At 38.4% G+C, this 23111-nt stretch overlaps 1 long non-coding RNA gene across 1 annotated transcript in view; it reads left to right on the top strand.

Annotated features, from left to right (window-relative positions):
• The window catches only part of LOC125960833 (uncharacterized), a 233269-nt gene that overhangs the window by 26495 nt on the left and 183663 nt on the right, over nucleotides 1–23111 (top strand). The window contains exon 3 of the long non-coding RNA XR_007470901.1: nucleotides 4020–9266. This is a non-coding gene — a long non-coding RNA (uncharacterized LOC125960833). The remainder of the gene's footprint in view (nucleotides 1–4019; nucleotides 9267–23111) is intronic.

Below are 23111 nucleotides of genomic sequence, written 5' to 3'. Positions count from 1 at the left end.
GGGGGAGCTTGGAAAAGAAGGAGGAATGTAAATTTATAATGACACCTCATAAGAGCACAGAATAAGGAGGAGTTAATTCTGGATTTCAGAGTGTCTGACATGATTCATGTTCATTTCACTTATTACCAGTCGTTCATATCTGAGCGCCAACAACATTGCCTGCCTTATAGAAAGTGCTCAATACATTTTTGTTGGAAAAAGCAATTAAAATCAATTCAAATATTGCATGTACAATCAGTGCCGATTTCTGCCATAGCCATGCCATGACAAACTGACAATGCTAACAATGATGTCTATTTTACAAAGGGCTTCCCCGCACCCTATTTTTGGATTCCTTTAGCCTTCATGATGAGTCTGAGGTAAGGAGAGTACAATCCCAATTTTGTAAATAAGGTAACTGAGATGTTGGGTTCACATATCTTGGTGGTAAAGGAAAATATCATAATTGATGTGGGAAACTATGCATAAAAATACATATAGATATATTTACTAAAACACAATGGCATTCACATTACATTCGGGAATTTCATTTCCATCTCATCTTATTGCCCTGGAATACAAAAACACGTGGAAGACTATTTCCTTTAATTCAGAACCAATATGAACTCTGTGCTTTCCTCTGAAAAGCTGAGCTCCATAACCAACGAGAGCCTCCCAAGCTTTCCATCCCTTGTTGAAAGACATTTACTCTTTCATGGCCCGATTCCCTAACTTTACAACTTGGCTTGCATCTCCCTCAAGAGATGTGATCCCTTTGAAGCCAATTGCATACTGGGGCTGCCATGTAGCTCTCATTTCCATTAAGGAAGGTTCTACTGAGGACTAGACAGAGTGCAGGGCTACTGGCCCCAAGTCATCCAACAAGTCAGATGTGGAATTGGGAAAGTCATCCTGGATTCCTCCTCCCTTGTAAGCCTTTTAATCAATCTCATTCTGTTAGAGTGGCCAACCTTTTATTCCCAAACCTAAGCAGAAAGCGTGCTTGACAAAAATCAATATTATAGCAAAATCGCATCTGTGAGAATATGAGTAGGTAAACCAGTAACTGCAGTAGACATTTTTGTGAGCATTGTTGCAGGCAAGTGACACTACAGTTGGAGCAGAAAGTTGCTATAAAGTATCTATTGTATATATCTAAATGTCAAAAAGGTAGCGCAAAGAATATACTGCTATAAAAAATAGCATTCCCTGGGCCTCCCTGGTGGCGCAGTGGTAGAGAGTCCGCCTGCCGATGCAGGGGACACGGGTTCGTGCCCTGGTCCGGGAAGATCCCACATGCCGCGGAGCGGCTGGGCCTGTAAGCCATGGCCACTGAGCCTGCGTGTCCGGAGCCTGTGCTCGCAATGGGAGAGGCTACAATACTGAGAGGCCCGCGTACCACAAAGAAAAAAAAAAAGAAAAAAATAGTATTCACTGAAAGAAATGTGTATAAATCTGGGTTGCACACGTACAGTCTGAAATGAAGCCATTGCAGGCTAAACTTATGTGAAAGGTAAATATTTTCTCTTCCTCTGCTCTCTAATTCTATTAATCCAAGTATTTGTGTCCCTCAGAGTTGATGATACTCTTTAATGGATATTGATCATTACTCACACAACTGAACCGTATTTCCTCAAACTTGTATAGAGGAAAATCATATTCCTTGGGAACAAGGAAAACCCACCACATAGTAAAGATAATCATGAGGACAGTTATGGTTAAGTCACAAAAATTAATTGACATTTCTCCTTCTCAATTCAAAGTTATTATAAAAACAGAAAACCTGATTCAACTGGACATTTTGTTAAAAATCAGACTGGAAAAATAGCACAGTTAAACCAATACATTGAAGGACCCAGATTAAAGTAAGAACTAGCATTTACCGAACATAGCTCAGTTTTATCCTTAACAGTTTCTACTAAAATCAATAATAATTGTAGTGAATAATTAGCCTTTGTGTCTCCCCACGGTTCTGCAAGTAGAATTTATAGTTATAACACATAAACTTTTCAAAGAAAGGAATGTTTATTTGACCTACCTGCATGTCTTGAAATATGTATTTAGCACAGCTGTTCTTTTGTGTTAAACTCATCACAAAATGCAGGTTTAATGTAACCCACCATTGATCTGCAACGAGTGGAAACAAAATCTCTCCTTAATTAGTATCATCCAATCACTTTTTTACATTTCTACAGAACACACACTGTGAACTGTTTAATGGACTATTATTTAGAAAAGTGGCAAAGAGAGCACCAAAAAAAAAAAAAAAAAAAGAAAAGAAAAAAAAAGACGTAGTGAAAATGGAAACTATCGGTGTTAATGAAAAATATGTTGTGAAATAATGGGGAAAAAAGGTGTTTCGTTAAGATGAGCTTTCCTGTCATTTTACTGTAGAGATGAACGGTGCCCCAGTTGCTGCCAACAATGGAGACGAAATAGAGAGATTCATTACCTACCACATCCTTAGCTGTCTACCAGTGAATTCACTTATCTGCTCCTTTTTCTGGAGAACCTGCACAGAGGGGGGAGGAATAAACAAAGAACAGGGGAGTAAATGTGTCACAAATTACCACAAACACACTGGGTCTCGATGCACTTTTCATTTCTCTCCTCATTAACTGTGTCTTGCTCAAAATGAACCACTGGGTCCAAACATAATCAAGTCTCACAGATAACAACTGACTTGACTGCTGGGGCATTCACCACCTCCTAGCTACTGGGAAATAAATTCAGAAATAAAATGCGTTAAAATAAAATTCACTCTGCTCTCTTTTCTGTGGTCAGATAATTTGAAGACCACCAACGCCCACAGAAACAATCCATCTCCCTCTGAAAAAGAAGGTCTTTCTGCCACCACCAATAGCGGACACCTTTAGTGTTATCGAGACTGAGTATAATTACACAGTGAAAAGGCCATCAAAGTGTCTTGGGCACTGGTATTTTTTCCCTGATATCTTTATCCACAGTGCTACCTGAACACTAAGAAAAGAAAAGAAAAGTTGTGCTAGGGAGAGCCAGGGAGTACAGAGGGAGGATGGAAAGAAAAAAAAAGACCTCTCAGGTGGGTGTAACTGACCTGTAATTTTGAGAGTGCAATATAATTTGAAAGCTGTAGAAAACCCCTTTTCATTGTTGTTGTTGTTATATCCTATTTTAAATCAAGAAGGATTGTTTTGAAGAAATTTTGAATTTTTGTGTGTATGCACTTGTGGGTCTTATTTCATCAAAGCACCGATTTCTCAGCAAAGCTCTTGAAGGGCTCGTGGTTGAATTTTTTTATGCTAACCAGGATGCTTTATTTCCCTCTAAACCAGGATGAAGTGCTTACAAGGGATTCAGTCCCTTTAGGAAGCTGGGGGCTTGCTTCTTAAATAGAGAAACTTGGGTATGAAAGCATCCTTTCTCCTCATTGAGCGGTGGGGATGCAAGCGAGTCCCAGAATGTTTCAGATTAAGGCTAAATGGAACTAGATTTACATGAAAGTGACAACGAATGACCTCATTCTACCTTTATTCCATCCAAAATTTCAGTTTGCATACTTTACTTCATGCCGGTGTGAGTGACATTGGTTGTTAAGCCCCCTGCCCCGTAGTCCTTCTCGGGCACCAGAAATGCTGAATCTGGCGTCTTTCTCCCATGTGTCCAGCTATATTAATATATTAATAACCTACCCTTCTTGGGTTGCTTTCTCCTCTTCTGCCCTTGAATCTATCTCATCTTTAAAGCCCGAAGCCTGGTTTCCTTACCTCCACTGTGATTATCCTTTCTCGGAACTGCACTGTAGATTGAGCACAGATGAGGTGAGTACCTGATCATTCTGAGAGTGATGGAAACAAAACAGAACAGGTCACTTACACATTAAATTGTACATTTCATAGGTGACGTGGTGGGGCAATTTCACCAATGAAATCAAGTTCCTGTTACATCAATAACTCCTTGAGCAAAACCCATGACCCCTGGAGTGTACGGGGAGAGTTTCATCTCTATAATAGTTTAGCATCTTGCCAACTGGTCTATTTGGGGGTTATGTTTCATTGCAGGGGTGTGATATGGCATGGGAGCTGAATAATAAAAGAAAAAAAAGAAAGAAAACTCCTTATTTCAATAGTGGGGTGCTTCTCAAGCATGGTGCCTATTGGAATCATCTTGAGAGCTAATGAGGAAGAGGCCAGGACCATGGATATGCAGGAGTCCCCAGAGGATGCTACACCTCCAAGTATGCCAGTCATCTCAAAGCTAACCTCATGCTTCTAAGTGAGACAGTCTGGGACCTGGGACCTGGAACACTTCGCTGCAGTGCTTGCACCTGGACAAACGTCTCGACCTCCAGCAACAAAATACAAAGAAACTATAAGGGTCTAAAAATAACTGTGTGCACACACAGTTGGGACAAATTATGGAAAACAAGACACAAAAAGACCAAAAACTCAACTGCCACTTCTGAGGTGTGGGGAGCAAAAGCAGGATACTGTGCATGCATCTTGCACACAGCACCACCAAGGGCGTGGGCACACCACCTAAGCCCCCCCTCCGGCCTGACCCCTGGACCTCACCCCATTTAAGAGACCAGCTCATCACCCCCTCAGGAGCGAGCAAGGGCACCTGTTACTTGTTTTCGCTCCCTCCTGCATGAGTCCCAGTAAAGCCTTGCCTGAATTCCTTGTCTGGACAAGGAATCAATTTCCATTGATTAACGAGTCCAAGAACCCTGGTCAGTAACATAAGTGTAATGAGAACAAAGGTGAATTAGCACAGTGACCATATTAGATTTATTGTGGAGACTAAAACATACACATGACTAAAAAAAACTCTACTAGAAATTAGATTCATTCTGGCTATTGTAGTTTCCAGGTATCTCAATTTGATGTGAGCTATGATGTGAGGTATTGAATATCATCATATTTCCACATGTGTTTTGGCATTACAATTCCCTTTTTACTAATCTAGGGTAAAGTTGACTTATGGAATCAAAATATCGCCCAGGACAACTTACTATGAGCCTGTGGGACTCTGGTAGGAATCTTACAAGATTAGTCCAATTCCTGATTGGAGAACACAAAGTTTGAATTAGTATCTAAAGATCTAAATAGATATTAAATTAAAATTTTATGTATATACAAATATGTTTACACAAATTCAGACCAGTTTCCTTCTTGAAAGAATTCTCGGGGTTTACATTTCTCATGTGCTAGGTAAATCCAAGAGAAGGTAGCATTCCCTTAATTTATTTCATCACAAAAAAAATTATTCAAGGAACATCTTATCAAATGAGGTTTGCCTGAGGACTCTTTGGGAAACACCAATCTAAATACTAAAAATGTTAATAATGTATCATGAGATGTAACATTATTCTATTTAAAAGGAGGTGAGTTTTAATTTATAGTTTCAGTCTTTAAGTAAAGAAGTCTTGTTTAACTCAGTGACTGAAGAAAGTAAAAGGACAAGCTTTACAAATGACATTAAAAATGTAACAGCATGGATTTTTTTAAAAAATTGCATATACTGATATCTTGAAACTTAAGAACATTTTTTATGGTGGCCATTGTTGATACTGTACTAGATATGTTTTAAAACAAAACAGAATAAACCTACTGCTAGACTATTCTCCCTAAAAAAAAAAAAAAAAAATTTAGAACAAGGAAAGTAGGTGTGAAAACGGGTAGAATTTCCTGCTCTATTCCTAATCACAGGATTCTGAAACATAATACATTCCATAGTCAGTTATCTGTTGCATCTTATTGGGTCTGGTGATTGCCTAGCTGATGTCAAGCAGGTGAGTTTGATTGCTTTTCTGTTTGTCCCACTATACATAACTCTATCTTATGGCATCAAGAGATTAAAGTAACAGAGAGACCAGCATAAAAGGAGCTCAGAGAAGCTGGATTTGGAAAGCGGGCAGCAGTGGTTTGAACAAGACCCTTAGCAGTGCTCGTGAGAAAGGTAAGACACCTCTAAAGTCTGATGAAAGACAATTGGATTTACTCAGAATTGTATGCAGTTAAAAATAATTTTCAATTACCAAATACCCTTAAATGCTGGCCATATTAAACTATAGTAAGGACCCCACTGATGGGATTAGTCACTTGATAATTGGCTAATTCCTATGTCATTGTATCTGACAGCTCAATGTGGACCTATGGAAAACATTTAGAATACACCCATTTTACAGAAAACAAGACTCAGGGTAAAAGAAGGTGAAAATATGTGTCATGTAACTTCCATGCAGCACATTTGAGGTCATGATGCTCTGGCTCCTCCCACATTCCCACTCGCATTTATCGTTGTGTTTTTTTCTCACACCTCCTCTGGTTGATGGAAGAAGTCATACATTGACCAAATATTTTGGCTGGAAAAAGGCCCATGGAATCCAGAAGGATCATCCAGTTGAGAGGTCAACAAAATAATCCGTGGCAACCTTCCAAAATTCCACCAAAAAAGTTGGAATATTTAAATTTTTACCACATAGAGGTACTTTGGAGAACATGAACTCAGATCAGGGCTGTCAGATGGCTCTATGCTTTATAATGCTGTGAAGTTCTTTTTTTTTTCATTTTTTAAAATTTATTTTATTGAAGTATAGTTGATTTACAATGTATTAATTTTGGCTGTACAGCAAAGTGATTATATATACATATATATTTTTCATATTCTTTTCCATTATGGCTTATTACAGGATATTCAGTATAGTTCCCCATGCTATACAGTAGGACTTTGGGTTTTTTTGTGGTTATTATTATTATTTTTTTAATGAATTTTATTGGAGTATAGTTGATTCTGTTTGGAATTAGGTGCTACAGTTGAAAAAAAAATGATTGCAGCTAATCTCACTACATTTTTATTTGAATAATGCACAGAAATTTTGAACAACTCTAAAATTTAGGGGCACACAGTTGTAAATGCAGTGAACTAAGCCATGCTGGTTTTCATTAGACTTCCATTTAATTTTCTAATTAATCTCAGAAAACATTAATTAATTTTGTCTTTTCCACAGTTGGCCTGGCACCCTTGGGCCTGAAACACCACAAATATTGCTGGCCTGGAGCAGTAGTAATCAACATTTCTAATTCGTTTGAGCAATCCAGTGGCTTTTTCCTTACTTCTTTCTCTGATAGGTACTTTAACAATCATTTAACCCCTTGGTTTTAGACTTTCTATGAAAGCATAAATGAAAGAAAGAATAGACATCTCAGGTCAAAGTGAAATAACAGGACAAATGTCATGCAAACAAGTTTTTACGTTGAGACAGAGTTGAAGTCTCTGCTGGAGAAATACTTGTCTCCGTTTCAGAAGTGTCACAAGCTAACACCGTTTTGAGGGTTGCATTATCCCATCGTCTGCCAAGATATTCACCAGGATCGCCTGCCTGACGCATCAAAAAAACTTTTATAATGTTAACTCACAATGAAATTTACACACAGAAAAATAGACACCCTTAAAAGCCCAAAGCACTAGAGTTGGTAGTTCTTTTACATTTTGCCAGCAAAAAACCACGTATTTTATAGTTTTATTCCTTTTGACAAAAAATAACAGAGCAAAGGCAATTTCAATGTGCAGTTGAGCCCAGTTTTGGAAACAAGGAGAGGATGTGAGGTAACGACTACAGTACAGGGACAAGTGACTTAGAGAAGAGATAGTTGAGCAGTAATGCAAATACAGCATTTAAAACAAATAATTTATCTCAGTTAACTATGAAGGACATTAGATTTTCTATACATCATACTGTGTATGTTGAAGGAGTTGTCACACTGTTCTATTTTAAATTTAAAATGCCTTTTAAGATTTTACTGAGAAATACAGTATACCTATAAAATGTTTATACTATACACCTATTTAAAAATAATAATAAAATTAACGTCCTTGTACTTGCAACCAAGATTAGGAAACAAAGCATTATCTGCCCTAAGAAGTTCCCTCTGTGCTATCATCAATATTACTAATATTATGATTATCCCTCTTCCTCATAAGGGTAATCATAATATTATCCTGATTTGAGGTTTTACTGCTATATCTCCTTGTGTGACTATGGTACTATTTACTTGGCCATTGTTATTACTTAGGTTATTTGGGTCGGTTCCAGTATTTACCATTACGAACAATGTTGCTATGGGCATTCTTTTAAATGTGTCTTGATTCAGCTGTTTCTTCCAGCTATAGACTTAGGACTGGACTTGGGGGATTAAAAGGTATGCACATGTTCAGTTTTTAAATGGTCATGCCTGAGTTTTTCAAAAAACGTTGCAACATGTTGAGTTTATTTTTGTGTATGGTGTTAGGCAGTGTTCTAATTTCATTCTTTTACATGTAGCTGTCCAGTTTTCCCCGCACCACTTATTGAAGAGGCTGTCTTTTCTCCACTGTATATTCTTGCCTCCTTTATCAAAGATAAGGTGACCATATGTGCATGGGTTTATCTCTGGCCTTTCTATCTTGTTCCATTGATCTATATTTCTGTTTTTGATTGGATTGTTTTTTTGATATTGAGTTGCATGAGCTGCTTGTAAATTTTGGAGGTTAATCCATTGTCAGTTGCTTCATTTGCAAATATTTTCTCCCATTCTGAGGGTTGCCTTTTCGTCTTCTTTATGGTTTCCTTTGCTGTGCAAAAGCTTTTAAGTTTCATTAGGTCCCATTTGGTTATTTTTGTTTTTATTTCCATTTCTCTAGGAGGTGGGTCAAAAAGGATCTTGCTGTGATTTATGTCATAGAGTGCTCTGCCTATGTTTTCCTCTAAGAGTTTTATAGTCTCTGTCCTTACATTTAGGTCTTTAATGGGCAGAAGACCTAAATAGACATTTCTCCAAAGAAGATATACAGATTGACAACAAACAAATGAAAGAATGCTCGACATCACTAATCATTAGAGAAATGCAAATCAAAGCTACAGTGAGGTATCACCTCACACCGGTCAGAATGGCCATCATCAAAAAATCCACAAACAACAAATGCTGGAGAGGGTGTGGAGAAAAGGGAACCCTTTTGCACTGTTGGTGGGAATGTAAATTGATACAGCCACTATGGAGAACAGTATGGAAGTTCCTTAAAAATCTAAAAATAGAACTGCTGTATGACCCAGGAATCCCACTACTGGGCATATACCCTGAGAAAACCATAATTCAGAAAGAGTCATGTACCACAATGTTCACTGCAGCTCTATTTACAATAGCCAGGACATGGAAGCAACCTAAGTGTCCATCAACAGATGAATGGATAAAGAAGATGTGGCACATATATACAGTGGAATATTACTCAGCCATAAAAAGAAATGAAACTGAGTTATTTGTAGTGATGTGGATGGACTTAGAGACTGTCATACAGAGTGAAGTAAGTCAGAAAGAGAAAAACAAATACCACATGCTAACACATATATATGGAATCTAAAAAAAAAAAGAAAAAAAACGGTTCTGAAGAACCTAGGGGCAGGACAGGAATAAAGATGCAGACTTAAGAGAATGGACTTGAGGACACAGGGAGGGGGAAGGGTAAGCTGGGACGATGTGAGAGAGTGGCATGGACATATATACACTACCAAATATAAAACAGACATCTAGTGGGAAGCAGCCACATAGTATAGGGAGATCAGCTTGGTGCTTTGTGACCACCTAGAGGGGTGGGATAGTGAGGGTGGAAGGGAGATGCAAGAGGGAGGAGATATAGGGATATATGTATACATATAGCTGATTCACTTTGTTATAAAACAGAAACTAACACACCATTGTAAAGCAATTTTACTCCAATAAAGATGTTAAAAAAAAATGTTGTACCGATTTACCCTCCCACAAACAGCAAAGGAAAGTTTCTGCTATTCCACATCCTAGTTAATGTTTGATATAAACTGATTTTTAAGAAGATATTTCACAATTCAATGGGTAGGGAAAGGTCTCTCATTGTAGTTATAATTTGCATTTCCCTGATTCTAAATAAGATTGAGCATTTTTCCATATGAGCTTTTCATATATTTTCTGTGAAATGTCTTTTCATAGCTTTTTTTTTTCTTTCTATAAAAACTGGTTTGTTTGTTTTTATCTTATTGATAATTTTGGAAGTTCTTTACTTATTCTGAATACTAATCCTTTGTCAATTATCTGTTTTAGCAACATCCTTTCCCAGTTTATGGCTTGCCTTTTCAATTTCATTAGGGCCTTTTTATAAACAGAAGTTCTCAATATTAAATGATTTAAATTCATCAATTTTTATTACAGTTTGTATTTTGTATGACATAAATTTTTCTTGACTTGGAGGCCCTAAAGATTCTCCTATAATGTCTTCTTATGGTTTTTATTATGTGGCTTTTGCATTTAAGCTTTTAATCAACCTAAAATCGATTCTGACATGTGTTTTAAGGTAGGAATTCAATCTTATTTTCTCCGATATGGGTAACCTAATTGTGAGTTAACAAATGAGTTTGCCACAGTTATACAGACAGAGACATTAGGCTACTGGGTAATGGACAAAGAATAGCGTATTTGTTGCAGCCTTAGAGGTAGCCAGAATGTCATCATTTCTGTGCAGGTTCACTGGGCCACAGTTCCCAGTGGATGATGCAAAGAAGGCGGGGGATGCCTGCACACACAGTGAGCGGTTTTATGGGAGAGAGACCCCAAATTTAGGGAGCCCAAATCTTTTATAGTGGGCCATGAGCCTATCTGAACTTTGCCCGGGAAAAATTATATTTTTGCCTTTGTATTAAATTTATTGATTTATTTGGATACAATTAATATTTTTACATATTTGTGAATGTTTCAGATTTCCTCATGTTATTGATTTCTAGTTTCATACCACTTTGGTTAGAAAAGATTCTTGGTATGATTTCAATTATTTTAAATTTACTAAGACTTGCTTTGTGGCCTAACATATAATGTAGCCTGGAGAATGTTTCATGTGTACTTGAGAAGAATGTGTATTCTGCTACTAACTATTGGACAGAATGTTCTGCCTGTGTCTGTTAGGTCCATTTTGTCTAAAGTATAGTTCAAGTCCAATATTTCCTTATTGACTTACTTTCAGAATGATCTATCCACTGTTAAAAGTGGAATAGTGAAGACTCAAGGGTGTATTGTCCATTAGTCTGTCTTTGTCTTGGGTTACAATATTTGACTTAAAATCTATTTGATATAATGAAAGTATGGCTATCCTTGCTCTCTTTTGGTTTCCAGTTGCAAGGAAGATATTTTTCTATTCCTTCACTTTTGTTTTTTGCTGTTATTTATTTTTATTTATTTTTTTATTGGGGTATAGTTGCTTTGCAATGTTGTGTTAGTTTCTGCTGTACAAAGAAGTGAATTAGCTATATGTATACATATATCTCCTCTCTCTTGAACCTCCCTCCCACTCCCCGCCATCCCACCCATCTAGGTCACCACAGAGCACCGAGCTGAGCTACCTACACTATACAGCACGTCCCCACTAGCTATCTGTTTTACACATGGTAGTGTATATATGTCAATCTCAAGCTCCCAGTTCATCCCACCCCCATCCCCCCTTCCCTGGCCCATGTCCACACAACCATTCTCTACATCTGTATCTCTATTCCTGCCCTGCAAATAGGTACATCTGTACCATTTTTCTAGATTCCACATATATATGTGTTAGTATATGATTTTTGTCTTTCTCTTCCTAACTTACTTCACTCTGTATGACAGACTCTAGGTCCATCCACCTCACTACAAATAACTCAATTTCGTTTCTTTTTATGGCTGAGTAATATTCCATTGTATATATGTGCCACATCTTCTTTATCCATTCATCTGTTGATGGACATTTAGGTTGCTTCCATGTCCTGGCTAGTGTAAATAGTGCTGCAGTGAACATTGGGGTGCATGTGTCTTTTCGAATTATGGTTTTCTTAAAGCTAAAGTGAGTCTCTTACAGGCAGCATATAGTCGAGTCTTGTTTTTTTATGCATTAAGCTATTCTGTGCCTTTTTATTGGAGAATTTAATCTGCATACATTTAAAGTAATTATTTATAGGTAGGGAATTTCTATTGTCATCTTGCTAATTGTTTTCTGGATGTTTTGGAGTTTATTTTCTCCTTTCTTCCTCTCTTACTGTCTTCCTTTGTAAATTGATGATTTTCTGTAATATACTATGATTCCCAGTAGCAATGGTAAGTGCCTACCGTGAGCACACTGTCGGCTACAGGAACCCTGGCTGTTGGATGCTGTGTCTCACCAAGGGCACGTGGCATTGGAGGCTGGTGTCAAGAGTCAAGCCAAGGGTGTGCAGGTGCACAGCTAAAGGAACTAGCTGTAAGTGAGCCTCTGGGTGCCAGCTGGTGATAGGAGACAGGGCCAGACCCAGGCCCATAAGCAGCCCAAGAGCTCCGGCAGTGGTCGTGCACTCCTGTAGCTCCGTAGTCTTCCCGCGTATACATGGAGGCCCATGACAGGTGTCAGGCCAGTGGTGTGCAGGTGCACAGCTGGAGAGGCTAGCCCCAAATGTGCATACATAGATGGGGCAGCTGCAGAGATCTAGGCTGGTTTCTTGCACTAGCACAACACCACCAGCCAGGGATGGCTACTGCTGAGGTCCCAGCCCTGGCAGAGGCAGGAGGGAGGGAGGGAACAGGGAGACACTCAGGAGGTCGGTGTCTTCGCATGCAAATTCCTGTGGAGTGAAATCTGCAGGGGGTCCACAGTGGCTGTGCTAGCGATTGGAGTCTTCTGAGGCAAAGGATGTTGGAATCACTATGTTCCTGGAAGAAAGCTGTGTAGTTCGCAATGGGGCAGGTTGCAGTGATATCACATTGATCTGATAAGGGTGATTTATGGGAAACTATTCTCCTGGAGTCAATATGAAGATGGTATTCTAATTCTCATAGAGTAAAGGGAATTGCAGCCTAGAATGGGTGACACCCCTCCCATTTTTACCCTTGCTCACAAGCTGCCATCTTGCCTCCCCAGAGTCTCTACTGGGTCACTCTTAACTTGGATGTTTGGGGTTCAAACACGTGCCCCCTGAATTTGAGAAAATTGCAAAATGCAATCCTGGGTTGGAGTGCTAAGAATTTTGGAGGGTATATTGGCTAATCTGGAAGATTGAGGAGGAGACTATTAAGAAAGTAGTCAGGACTAGACGGAATGGCAAGAAAGACTTTACCTGGGAGGTATAGGAAGGCCAAATGTATGGGAGGTACAGGAGGTATAGTGTGAGAGCCGCTGCAACGGTGGAGAGAATTTCAGTTATCTGCAGGTGGACTCTCTAGGTGTAGAATAGGGCTGGACTCTCAGTACCAGTATGTGGGCAGGATGCCCAAATTTCTTTCCTTCCTATCGCACTGGCAAAACTTCAGAGGTCAAGCCTGGAGCCTGGAGCCTGGAGGGAAATAGCCTCCTCTTGCTTCCCATATACACTCCTTGCTCTGCACTGTTTCCTTGTGTCTCTCCCTTACTATATTCTAATTTAAAAGTAAGGACTGGCTTTTGTTCACAATCGTCATTGACTAGCTTCTAGTACATAAAATATTTTATTGGAAACCAAGAAATATTGAATCCACTCCTTTTTAAGAACAACTGGACATAAAACAGGAATATTAGAAGAATGCAGATTTATTTGACTGAGAGATTTCTGAGGGCTCAGCTGAATTAGCAAAGAATGATGGCTTTTTAGGTTTGATGGCTTACCCCATCTCTAAACTTTTGAGGTTGTACTTAAAAGTAAAAATGTACTTTTTCTTAGCTATTTTGATGTTATTTTTAAAGATAGAATTAAAGAATTATATATTTATCAAGTAACCATTCAGCTTGAAATTTTGCATTCAAGTGGTTTTTGTATGTTATTCAGCAAAATCAGTGAGTATGTTTGGAGTGAGTAGGAAGCTAGTTCCTGGGGGTGGGGTAGCGAAGGGAGAGGTTACAAAGAGGAACAGGTATGGTTCTCTGCATAGAAAGAACATCCTAATGAGGTTTGGACAGCTTTATTCAGTTTTATAAGGCCATTTGCTGGCATCATTGTAACCACATGCTTTAGCCACACCTGGTTTCCCTACCTGGCTCAGTTTGTATAGGACACACCCCTGTGTAATCCGCTTTGCTTAATATTTTCCCCAGATAGAGAAAGAGAGGAAGAATAACTCTTTCTACTATGTACTGACTGTGTTGTGAAATCCCCCAGGCATTGAGCCATAAAGAAGTTTCGGAGGACTTTCTAAGATGCTTAGAAAGAAAAGCAGCTCTGAGATAAGGGACGATCCCAGCTCGGAACGTGAGAGGGAGCCTCCTCTTGGCTTGCTTTTTCTCCCTTCTCTACATCCTTCCTCACGTGTCTATTTGGTTAATCCGCAAAAAGGGCGCTTCACCTATCAGATGGTTTTTAAGGATCTGACACTACTGAAATGATGTCAGTAGAGATTTATTTGAAATTATAATACTATTCAGAACACATAGAGTATGTCAAATACTAGCTTGTCCAAAATGTATAAAACGGACTTAGAATCTATTTTTTTTTTCCTCCAGAAGCTTAGCTCTTTCATGAAGTCATGAATATTTAGTTTCCATGTGGGAGATTCACACCATTACATGGAAAATAGATTCCTCTTAGGAGATCCTGGCTCAAGTATTCAAAGGGCTTTCAGGCTTTGGAGGTGAAAGAGACACAGTTTTGCTTGCCATTGACATAGTGTACAGTCGGCCAGTTATCTTCTTCTTTCAGTCCTACACAGTAAGAGGCATTTCACTGTCAGGCAGTGAACCTCTATTAGGGCAGCCTTCACAGAAAAAGTGGTAGAGACACAGCCTGACAACATCTGCCGATGACATCTTCTCAGGGATCCTTTCTCCCTCCCTATTTTTTTTTTTTTTAAGAAATAGAGTAAAATTATTTTGTGCAATCAAAGGTGACCTCTTCCTCATATTTATTTGATATGTTTCATGCAAGAATGATAGCTAGAGACATTAAAGTCTACTATTGAGCATTGGGAAAGTGAGCCAGGGAATTCTGATTTGTTTCTTGTCTCCACAATTTATTTTCTGTGCTAAATAAATTTGAGCAAATCACCTAATCTCTCTGTGTCTGAGTTTCTACAGGAATAACATGAGGGAAGCAGTATTCATTTGACTTTCACCTTTGGAAAACTGGGTAGGAAATGTACACAGTACATGAGAGTGCATGTGTGTGAGTACATGTATGTGTATAAATGAGTGTGTGATTATGTGCTTTTTGGGGGGGGAGCAAGGAAGTGAAAGTGACACCTAAATCTTATGTCAGTATGCAACGATGTATATGATTATTATTTTATTATACTATTGGGTGGTTTATGCCATTTGACGTAGACAGTACATTTTCTTAATTTAAACTAAGTTAGGGAGCCTTTACTTGCCTTAGAATGTTCATGTTTGAAAGTTTTAAAGCAATTGGACAAAAAAGGTTTATTCATTGATACTACATTTTGTCAATACTTAAAGCCCTTTACATTTTTGTAAAATTTATATATTTTAATTCTGGAATCAATTACACTTGTAGAATTGTAAGTAAAATATCTTACTTTACTGTCCATGGTTGCCATTATTTAATATGTAAGGAAGCAGAGGGCTCTTGAGATTCTGTGATTTAATCGAGGAAGCAGTGTCAGAGCTGAGACTGGGAAGCAACAGAGTTGGTGACAATGTTTGGAGAAAACCTATTTCCTATTTTTTGCTCTATTCAGGAATTATTTGCTTTATCCTCATTAGTTATGGTCAACAGCTAGGAAATGTGTCTAGTCTCCCCCGAAATTTCACTTCTCCAGACTAAGCTTTCCTGCTTCCTTAGACTAAAGGTGTATAGATGTCTGATTTTTCACTTTTTTCCTCTAAGATTCCTCTGTGGAATCTGTAGCTTCCTGGGGTGGGCTGCAGAGAGCTGCCATTTTTAACGTCAAAAATAAAATGTTGCATTTTGATGTAATTTCCACCTAAAATAAGAGAAATCACTGAGACAGTCTACGAGTGGTCACCCTGAGAGTCCACAGGATGGCAGGTGTCCTGCCACAAATAACTGGATGATCAGAAGATTAGAGCATAGATTCTGGAGGAAAAGCCATCATCCAAATTTTGGGAGGGCCCATGGAAATCATCATTAAATCCCAGTTCCTTAGAAGCATAATATGCTTAAAATCTAGGTTGACATAACTGCTTTAATTATTAGTTTTAATAATAATATGAAATTTCTAAACATGTGGATATTAGTTTTCTAGGGCTGCCATAGCAAAGTACCTCAGCCCTAATGGCTTGAAAAACAGAAATTCATTGTCTGGTGGTTCTGGAGGCTAGAAGTCCAAGATCAAGGTTTTGGCAGAGCTGCTTAGTTCTGAGGGCTGGGAGTAGAGGATCTGTTCCAGACTTCCTGTGTCTCCTCACATCATCTTCTCTCTATGCATATCTGTCTCCACCAACATTTTCTCCTGTTTCTAAGGACGCTAGCCATTTTAGATTAGGGCCAACCCTAATGACCTCATTGTAACTTTATTACCTCTGTAAATACCCTATCTTTAAATAAGTTCACATCCTGAGATACTGGGTGTTAAGATTCCAGCATATCTTTTGCAGGGCAACACAATTAAACCCATAATATTGTGTTTTTTCCTTACTTCCTTTCTCCAAAGTGTTAAATATGACAGGTCTTCCCTACGGCAAGGGACTAATGATAAAAAGTGACATCCTAGAGAGAGTCTGGAGTCCATGAGGGAGGAAAGAGGAGAGGAGGGCCACCTGGAATTGCTGTGTTGGTTGAGATGTTCAGAGAATCAGCCATTCTCTCCAGTGTGTCAGAGAATCAGGCAGGGGTTTGGAGAGTCTTACCCCCACAGAACACACACTGTTTTATATCTGACGGCTGAAGAGGGGGCCCTTTGAGTTGGGCACCGTAACCAACACCCCTGTCTCCATCTGGGAAAAGGAGTCAGTCCTCACCCAGTGATCAGAGAGCAGGGACAGAGGGAATTTGCCCATGTGCTCTGTTGGTGCTGAGTATATACAAAGTGGACTCTCCCCTTGTTTAAGGAAAAGCACAAAAGTGGGGATAACACAAAGAAAGTTCTACCCTTGTTCAAGGAATTATAGGGATTAATATAAAATGAGGATGAGAAATGGAACAAGAACAAGTTAAATGATTGTTAATATTTAGGTAGTAGGAGAAAAGATAAGGCTCGATGAGGAAACAAGAAATCTTAAGAGGCAAAAATGGTGCAATTAAACAGAGGAGACCTGTTAAATAAACATAACATAAATGTCCATTATCCATTCTATGTAAACTTTTAGTGATATAAGATAAGAGACTACCATTAGTGAGTAATATATTAGCATTATTACTCATTAACGTTTTCATTATTATAATGTCTGTTTACTGTACCATGTTCTTACTGATTAATCACATCAGACCAGGTTATTCTGTGGTGGTAAACAACCTGCACTTCTTCTTCCTGCTTTAAAACAATGACATTTCATTTCTTGCTCACAGTACGCTTGGGGACTCTGCTCCAGGTCTCCTAGCTCTGGTCTCTAGGTGATGAAGCAACAACCTTCTCAATTGGCAGAGTCCAGCAATGTGTTTCATCTGCACTTCAATGCCCTGGCCCCCAAGTGCCTTGCAATGTCCCATCTGCTCACCACTCACCTATCACACGGCCCCACCCAACACTATCGGGACCAAAAGGGCATAAAGCACTCACTCCCTCCTGAAAGGAGCCAACCCAATAGCTCCACCTAGTTTAACGCATGGAGCTAAACATCCACCCTCTGGGAGTTTTTTCCATCTCAGTTTCTCCCTGGCCATCTCTGAAAATGGCGTAGGAGAATCTGTTCTCCTTGGAGCTAAACTGCTTTCTCAGAGGGGTTCCCATCCAAAGAACGGTGGGAGATCGTGGGCTATTTTATGTCTTGACTAAATCACAGTTTTTAAGGTCAGACTTAGGATTTCTTTGGACTTAAACTTCCTTAAAATATAATGGACTTGTTATGTGATACTTTGATTCCAATGACTCCACATCATAGCTACACCCATAGTTCTTCTCTAGACACACTTAATGATCTACTGTTCTCTTTCCTTTATATGATGCTGTCATTCTCTACCTAACTGTTGGAACCATGAACCTATCCTTCAGAACCACACGTGAATCTTTTTTTTTTCCCCTCTGGAACGTTTTGTCCAATTGATCAGATTTACTGGGTATCGAAGCCTAATAGCGTCTACACTCTGAAACACCTTAAGACCTTCAGGTTTTTTAACGAAAGGATGTGGAAGTCGTGCCCTTGATTTTATTCTTGCTGCAAGTCTAAGTTCTAATAGACCCTCTTGCTCAAGGCCTCTTCAGTTTTATCTTCTACTCTGGGCACAGAGAGCAACTTTCCGTTTACCCCTGCAAACCTTGCTTTCCTGGTATCTATTCATTCCCGTGCACCCCTGGTTTCAAATTGACCAGTTCTTTTGTGAATTCATCTCTTTCTTGTGATAACCTGTTTAATGCAGCTGATAGTAACCACACATGCTGCTGGCGCCCCATTGTCCAGCCTCCTCCCTGAGAGCTGGAATCCATTGTCACATACCTCCCTTCCAAGATAGTAGAGGCACCAGTTTCACCAACTGTTTTCCATTGGTAATACGCATTGCCTTCTTCCAGCCTCCACCAGGTCCCTTTGCTAAACAGCACCAATAACGACCAAACTTCATCTGTGACAGATATAGTACTAAACATTTCCCTTATGTTATTCTATTTAATGCTTATCAGCTTCTTTGTGATATCACCATTGCTTAACCATTAAAGAAATCAGCACTTAGTTTAAGTCATCTAAGGTTACACACTAGTGAGCCTGCCAGCACAGCATAATATTCTTTTATTTGAATAAACCATGATTTCCTTTTTCCTTCGTGGGCGGCCATTTGAGTTTCTCTAATTTTTTTTGTAGACAGTAGACATTCATATGCACCTGAGAGTTTTTCTAAGGCAAAAAATGAAAAGCAACATCACTAGGTTATACAGTACATATTCTACATGGTGAAGTATTATGTAACTGTTGGAATGAGGAATAGGTCTGTACAGTGTTATAACCATAGGTGAAAAATGCAAGATAGAAAAAAGTGTGTAGTATGCTACTGTTCATCTAAGAAGCGTAAAGAGTATGAATACAAACACACATAAAAGGAGTATGAATACATATACACACAATACACTGCAATGTGTATCTATATATACATACATTTCATATATATTGCATATATAAGTAAAGTTAGCTTATATTAAATATTATTTATTTATATATTAAAAAGATATAAATAAAATATCAGGATAAACTAAATTATTTTTAAAATTTCCTTTCCTAAAAGGAGAAGGAGGAGAGAGCAGTGGGGAGGGTTGAGGAAGAGAAGCTGAAATTGATGTCTGTGTACAGTATAAGGTAGGGATATACTTCATTTTTTTTCTCCATGTGTGTAACCAGTTGTCCCAGAAATATGCATCCTTTTCCAACTGATTTACCATGTCATATGTCAGGTTTACATATATTGTGAGTCTGTTTCTGAGTATTATGGCTTTTTTCTCTATTACGCTGTGTTTATCCCTGCACCAACATTATTCTATTCCAATTGCTATAAAATATTGCTTTATTAAATAGATCTTGTTATTTGGTAGGGCAAATCCCCTAACTTAGTCTTCCTTAAAGTTGTTTTTGATGTTTCTCTGACCATTGTGCCCCCATAAAAATCTCTCGGTATTTGAATTTTCTTTTCATCTGTGTCTAATGTGCTGTTTAACTCACCCATTAAGTGTTTAAATGTAATGACACATTTTTTTTATTCATAGAAGTTTTCTTTGGTTCCTTTTCAAATACATTTAATTTTTAATACTGCATTCCTCTCTCAAATTTTGAGACTATCTTCATTTTCTTTCCTTCATTATTTTAAACATAATTATTTTAGAATTTATGTCTGATCATTCCATTATCTGAATTTCTTGAGAGGGGGGCATCTGTATTTCTTAGTTCTGTTAAAATCTGAGATGGATTTCCATGTCAAGTTCTCAGTTTAGGGTTTTCTGGACCTTCAATGCAATGTAAATTCAAACCCCAAGTCCAAGGGAAGGTAGTATTGCGGTTATGAATCTTCAGAGAACAATTTTATTTCCAGGCAAAGTCCAAACCATGACAAGCCTCAGTCATTCCCTTATCTTATTGGATGATGGACTGTTTTTTCTAATGTGCCTTTATGCTAAAGGTAAACTCAGACCCAGTTTTAAGTCACTATCTTAGCTTCATCTCCTCACCTTGTCTTCTTCACTTCGTAGGCGTTAGAAACATACATTGCTGGGTTACACGGACAAGCAAATGCCCTGATGACTGTTAAAGCATCAGTACTCACTTACCATGTAGATTGTCAGCTTCTGTATTTTCAGAGTCTGTGGATTTTCCTTCCTTTCTTGTAATGTCAGCTATATATTTAAGATGATATGTCATATTTTATTTAATATGCTTAGATCTATGTAGTCATATGGTGAACGGTTATCCTTTAAAAACTCATAACCAAATCAAAGTGTGTATACTGCTTTAAGGAATAAACCCTAGCTATGTCTAAAAGTGGGACCTGGTGTTCCTGGGAAACTGCTCTTCCCTTTACCAATGTCAGATGAAATACCTAGGAAAGTGTTAGAGTTGTTTGGATAAGATTTTGTACTTGGAAAGTGGGCAGAGTTATAATGAAAAGACTATCTAAGCGGCTGGGAAAATTCAGGATAGCATGAAGACCCAGTAAGTTCACCCAAAGGAGATTCTCATGCCTGGTGAATCCCTACTCAACAGCAGGTGTATCATCCACATCCAAGTGTGTCTGTGGGGAATGTATGTAGAGTTGGGAAACTGTGTGTATATATATATATACCATATATATACCATATAGATATACCATATATATACCATATATATATACCATATATATATATATATATATATATATATATATATATATATATATATATACACCCCATACCCAACGTTTTCTTTATCATTGGTAATATTAACAGAATTCCACATTCAAAACATACCAAATTCCTCATAAGGATGGAGGAAGGAATTACAGATCCATTTTCAAGTAGAATATGATTTATAGAAACAAAACCCAGGATGGCTGTCCCAGAGAGGGGCCAGGATGGAGCTGCAGGCCACCTTGCAGCATTCAGGGGCCAGGTCTTCCGAGGAGCGACTCGACAAAGGCCGGGTTGTGACTACACGCTAGTAAGAAGCAGTTGACTGTTTTGTTTCTCCCACTAGATAACCATTTAAATGAATTTCACTTGTGATACTGAAATGGTCTATTTTATAATTAGCTGTAACGTAACCTAAATCTTAAACAAACAAAGCATCTTATAGAACCTTTAGCATCTCAGAGCCACTTGGAAGAAATTCTTCTTAGCACTTACCAAAACCTTCTCACAGAGAGCTTCTAGAAAATTGTTGTGTCTCCAAAAAGCTCAATCCAATTTTAAATGTTCGTATTACTGACTTATTCTACATTTTACATCTACATGTAACTTTACCATTATTTATGCAAATTCATCTTCATGTTCCTTCATCTTAATTTTCTCTAAACAGGAAATAAACTGTTTCCTTCTTTATAACACTGCCTTGCTAAGTTATTTTTAAACTTTATTGTTGACATCTTCCCTTTTCCCATATCAGTAACAACTCTGCACTCTTTGCCCCAGCAATTTTACTTTCAGGCATTAAAATGTTCATCATAGACATTATTTACAAAGGATATCATCATCGTCATTGAATCTGTTGATTAATTAAATTAAAATTGGCTTATGTTAAATACATCATGATACATGTAAACAGTGCAGTGGCTGGTTATACTGAGGCCTGATGACACATGACGAATTAAAACAATAAAAAATTTTATTATTATTCTTATCATCCAAATAATTGTTTTACCAAAATAAAGAACTCACTGATGTACTTCTGTTATCATTAAAAACTATCTGCTTCTTCTGTCTTCTACTCTCCTTTATCTTCCTCTATATTAATTGTCTAAAGACCCTTCCTAGGTCAAAAAATCTTATTAAAAACAAACAACAAGTATACACAAGACAAGTGTATTAAGGAAGGAATTAGCCATGGTCCCCTAACTTGCAGACTCTGTAACTCAAGCACCTGCTCTCCTGTTGGCTTCAACAGTATCAGCGCAGGGCTTCAGAACACCCTGAGTTTCAGAACGTCAGCAAATGATGCCGTGGTTGCAGGAAATATCATCCCTAGCACGGGCTCTCTTCTGCTTGAAATGGCAGTAAACTTTTTTTTTTCCCAACCCAAAATCTCATTAAGCATGACCTCTAATACCAACTTAAAAAGCAAAACAAAAACTAAAGGCAAACCTGTCCCATGTTCTCTTTCCTTCCCTGGTGTTTGCGTCTCAAATCTTACTTATGTTTCAGTATTTTATGCATTTTCTTTTTCCCTCCGTTTTTCATTACATGTTTTTTCCAAAGCTGAACTCCTCCACAACTTTGATTTTCTGTTGCCCTTTGATTTATGTGTCTCATTCCCCCTGTTCTCAGAGTTTTTGAGAAAAATGAGTCATGATGAAGCTCCTTTCAAACCATATAATGGTAGCAAAAGCAGGTTTAGAATAATTAAAAAATCATTATCAATTTGCTGCCCCGTCCCATTCCTATTCTTTCAGTTTTGAGGATTTCCTCATGCTTCTCGGACTCCTTACATTTACCCAGATTGAAATGGGAGTGAAAGCCTTCTCCAGTTTTCTCTCTCCTTTCCTCTGGCACTAGGCTCCTGCCTGCCTCTTCATGCATTTTTCATCTTCCATTAATATTTATTGCGCATCACAAGATAGGAGGTACCGGATAGCAGGAAGGACCACACGAAGCCACTTCAGCCACTGATGCCGCAGAAAACATCTCAGCAGCCCTCGGCTTCTGCAATACCTTCTCTCCCTGAGTGGAATCCCCTTCCAGCACTCATTAAATCTTAAGAAAAGCTTCATCGCCTTTCCTGTGCTTTCCACCTTTCCTTGGACTGTTTGTTTGTTTATTTATTTATTCTTTTTTGCCATGAGCAACATGAATTGGTTAAAAATCGAAGCATGAAACCAGAAAATAATTTATCCATGGTTGCTACAAATAATACCCTGCTTCACAACCTTGGCCCAGGACTACCAC

The sequence above is a fragment of the Orcinus orca genome, chromosome 13, assembly GCF_937001465.1.
Source record: "Orcinus orca chromosome 13, mOrcOrc1.1, whole genome shotgun sequence".
Classification (NCBI taxonomy): Eukaryota; Metazoa; Chordata; class Mammalia; order Artiodactyla; family Delphinidae; genus Orcinus; species Orcinus orca.
Note: the sequence above shows the minus strand (reverse complement) of the source record. Positions and strands in the feature narration are given on the sequence as shown.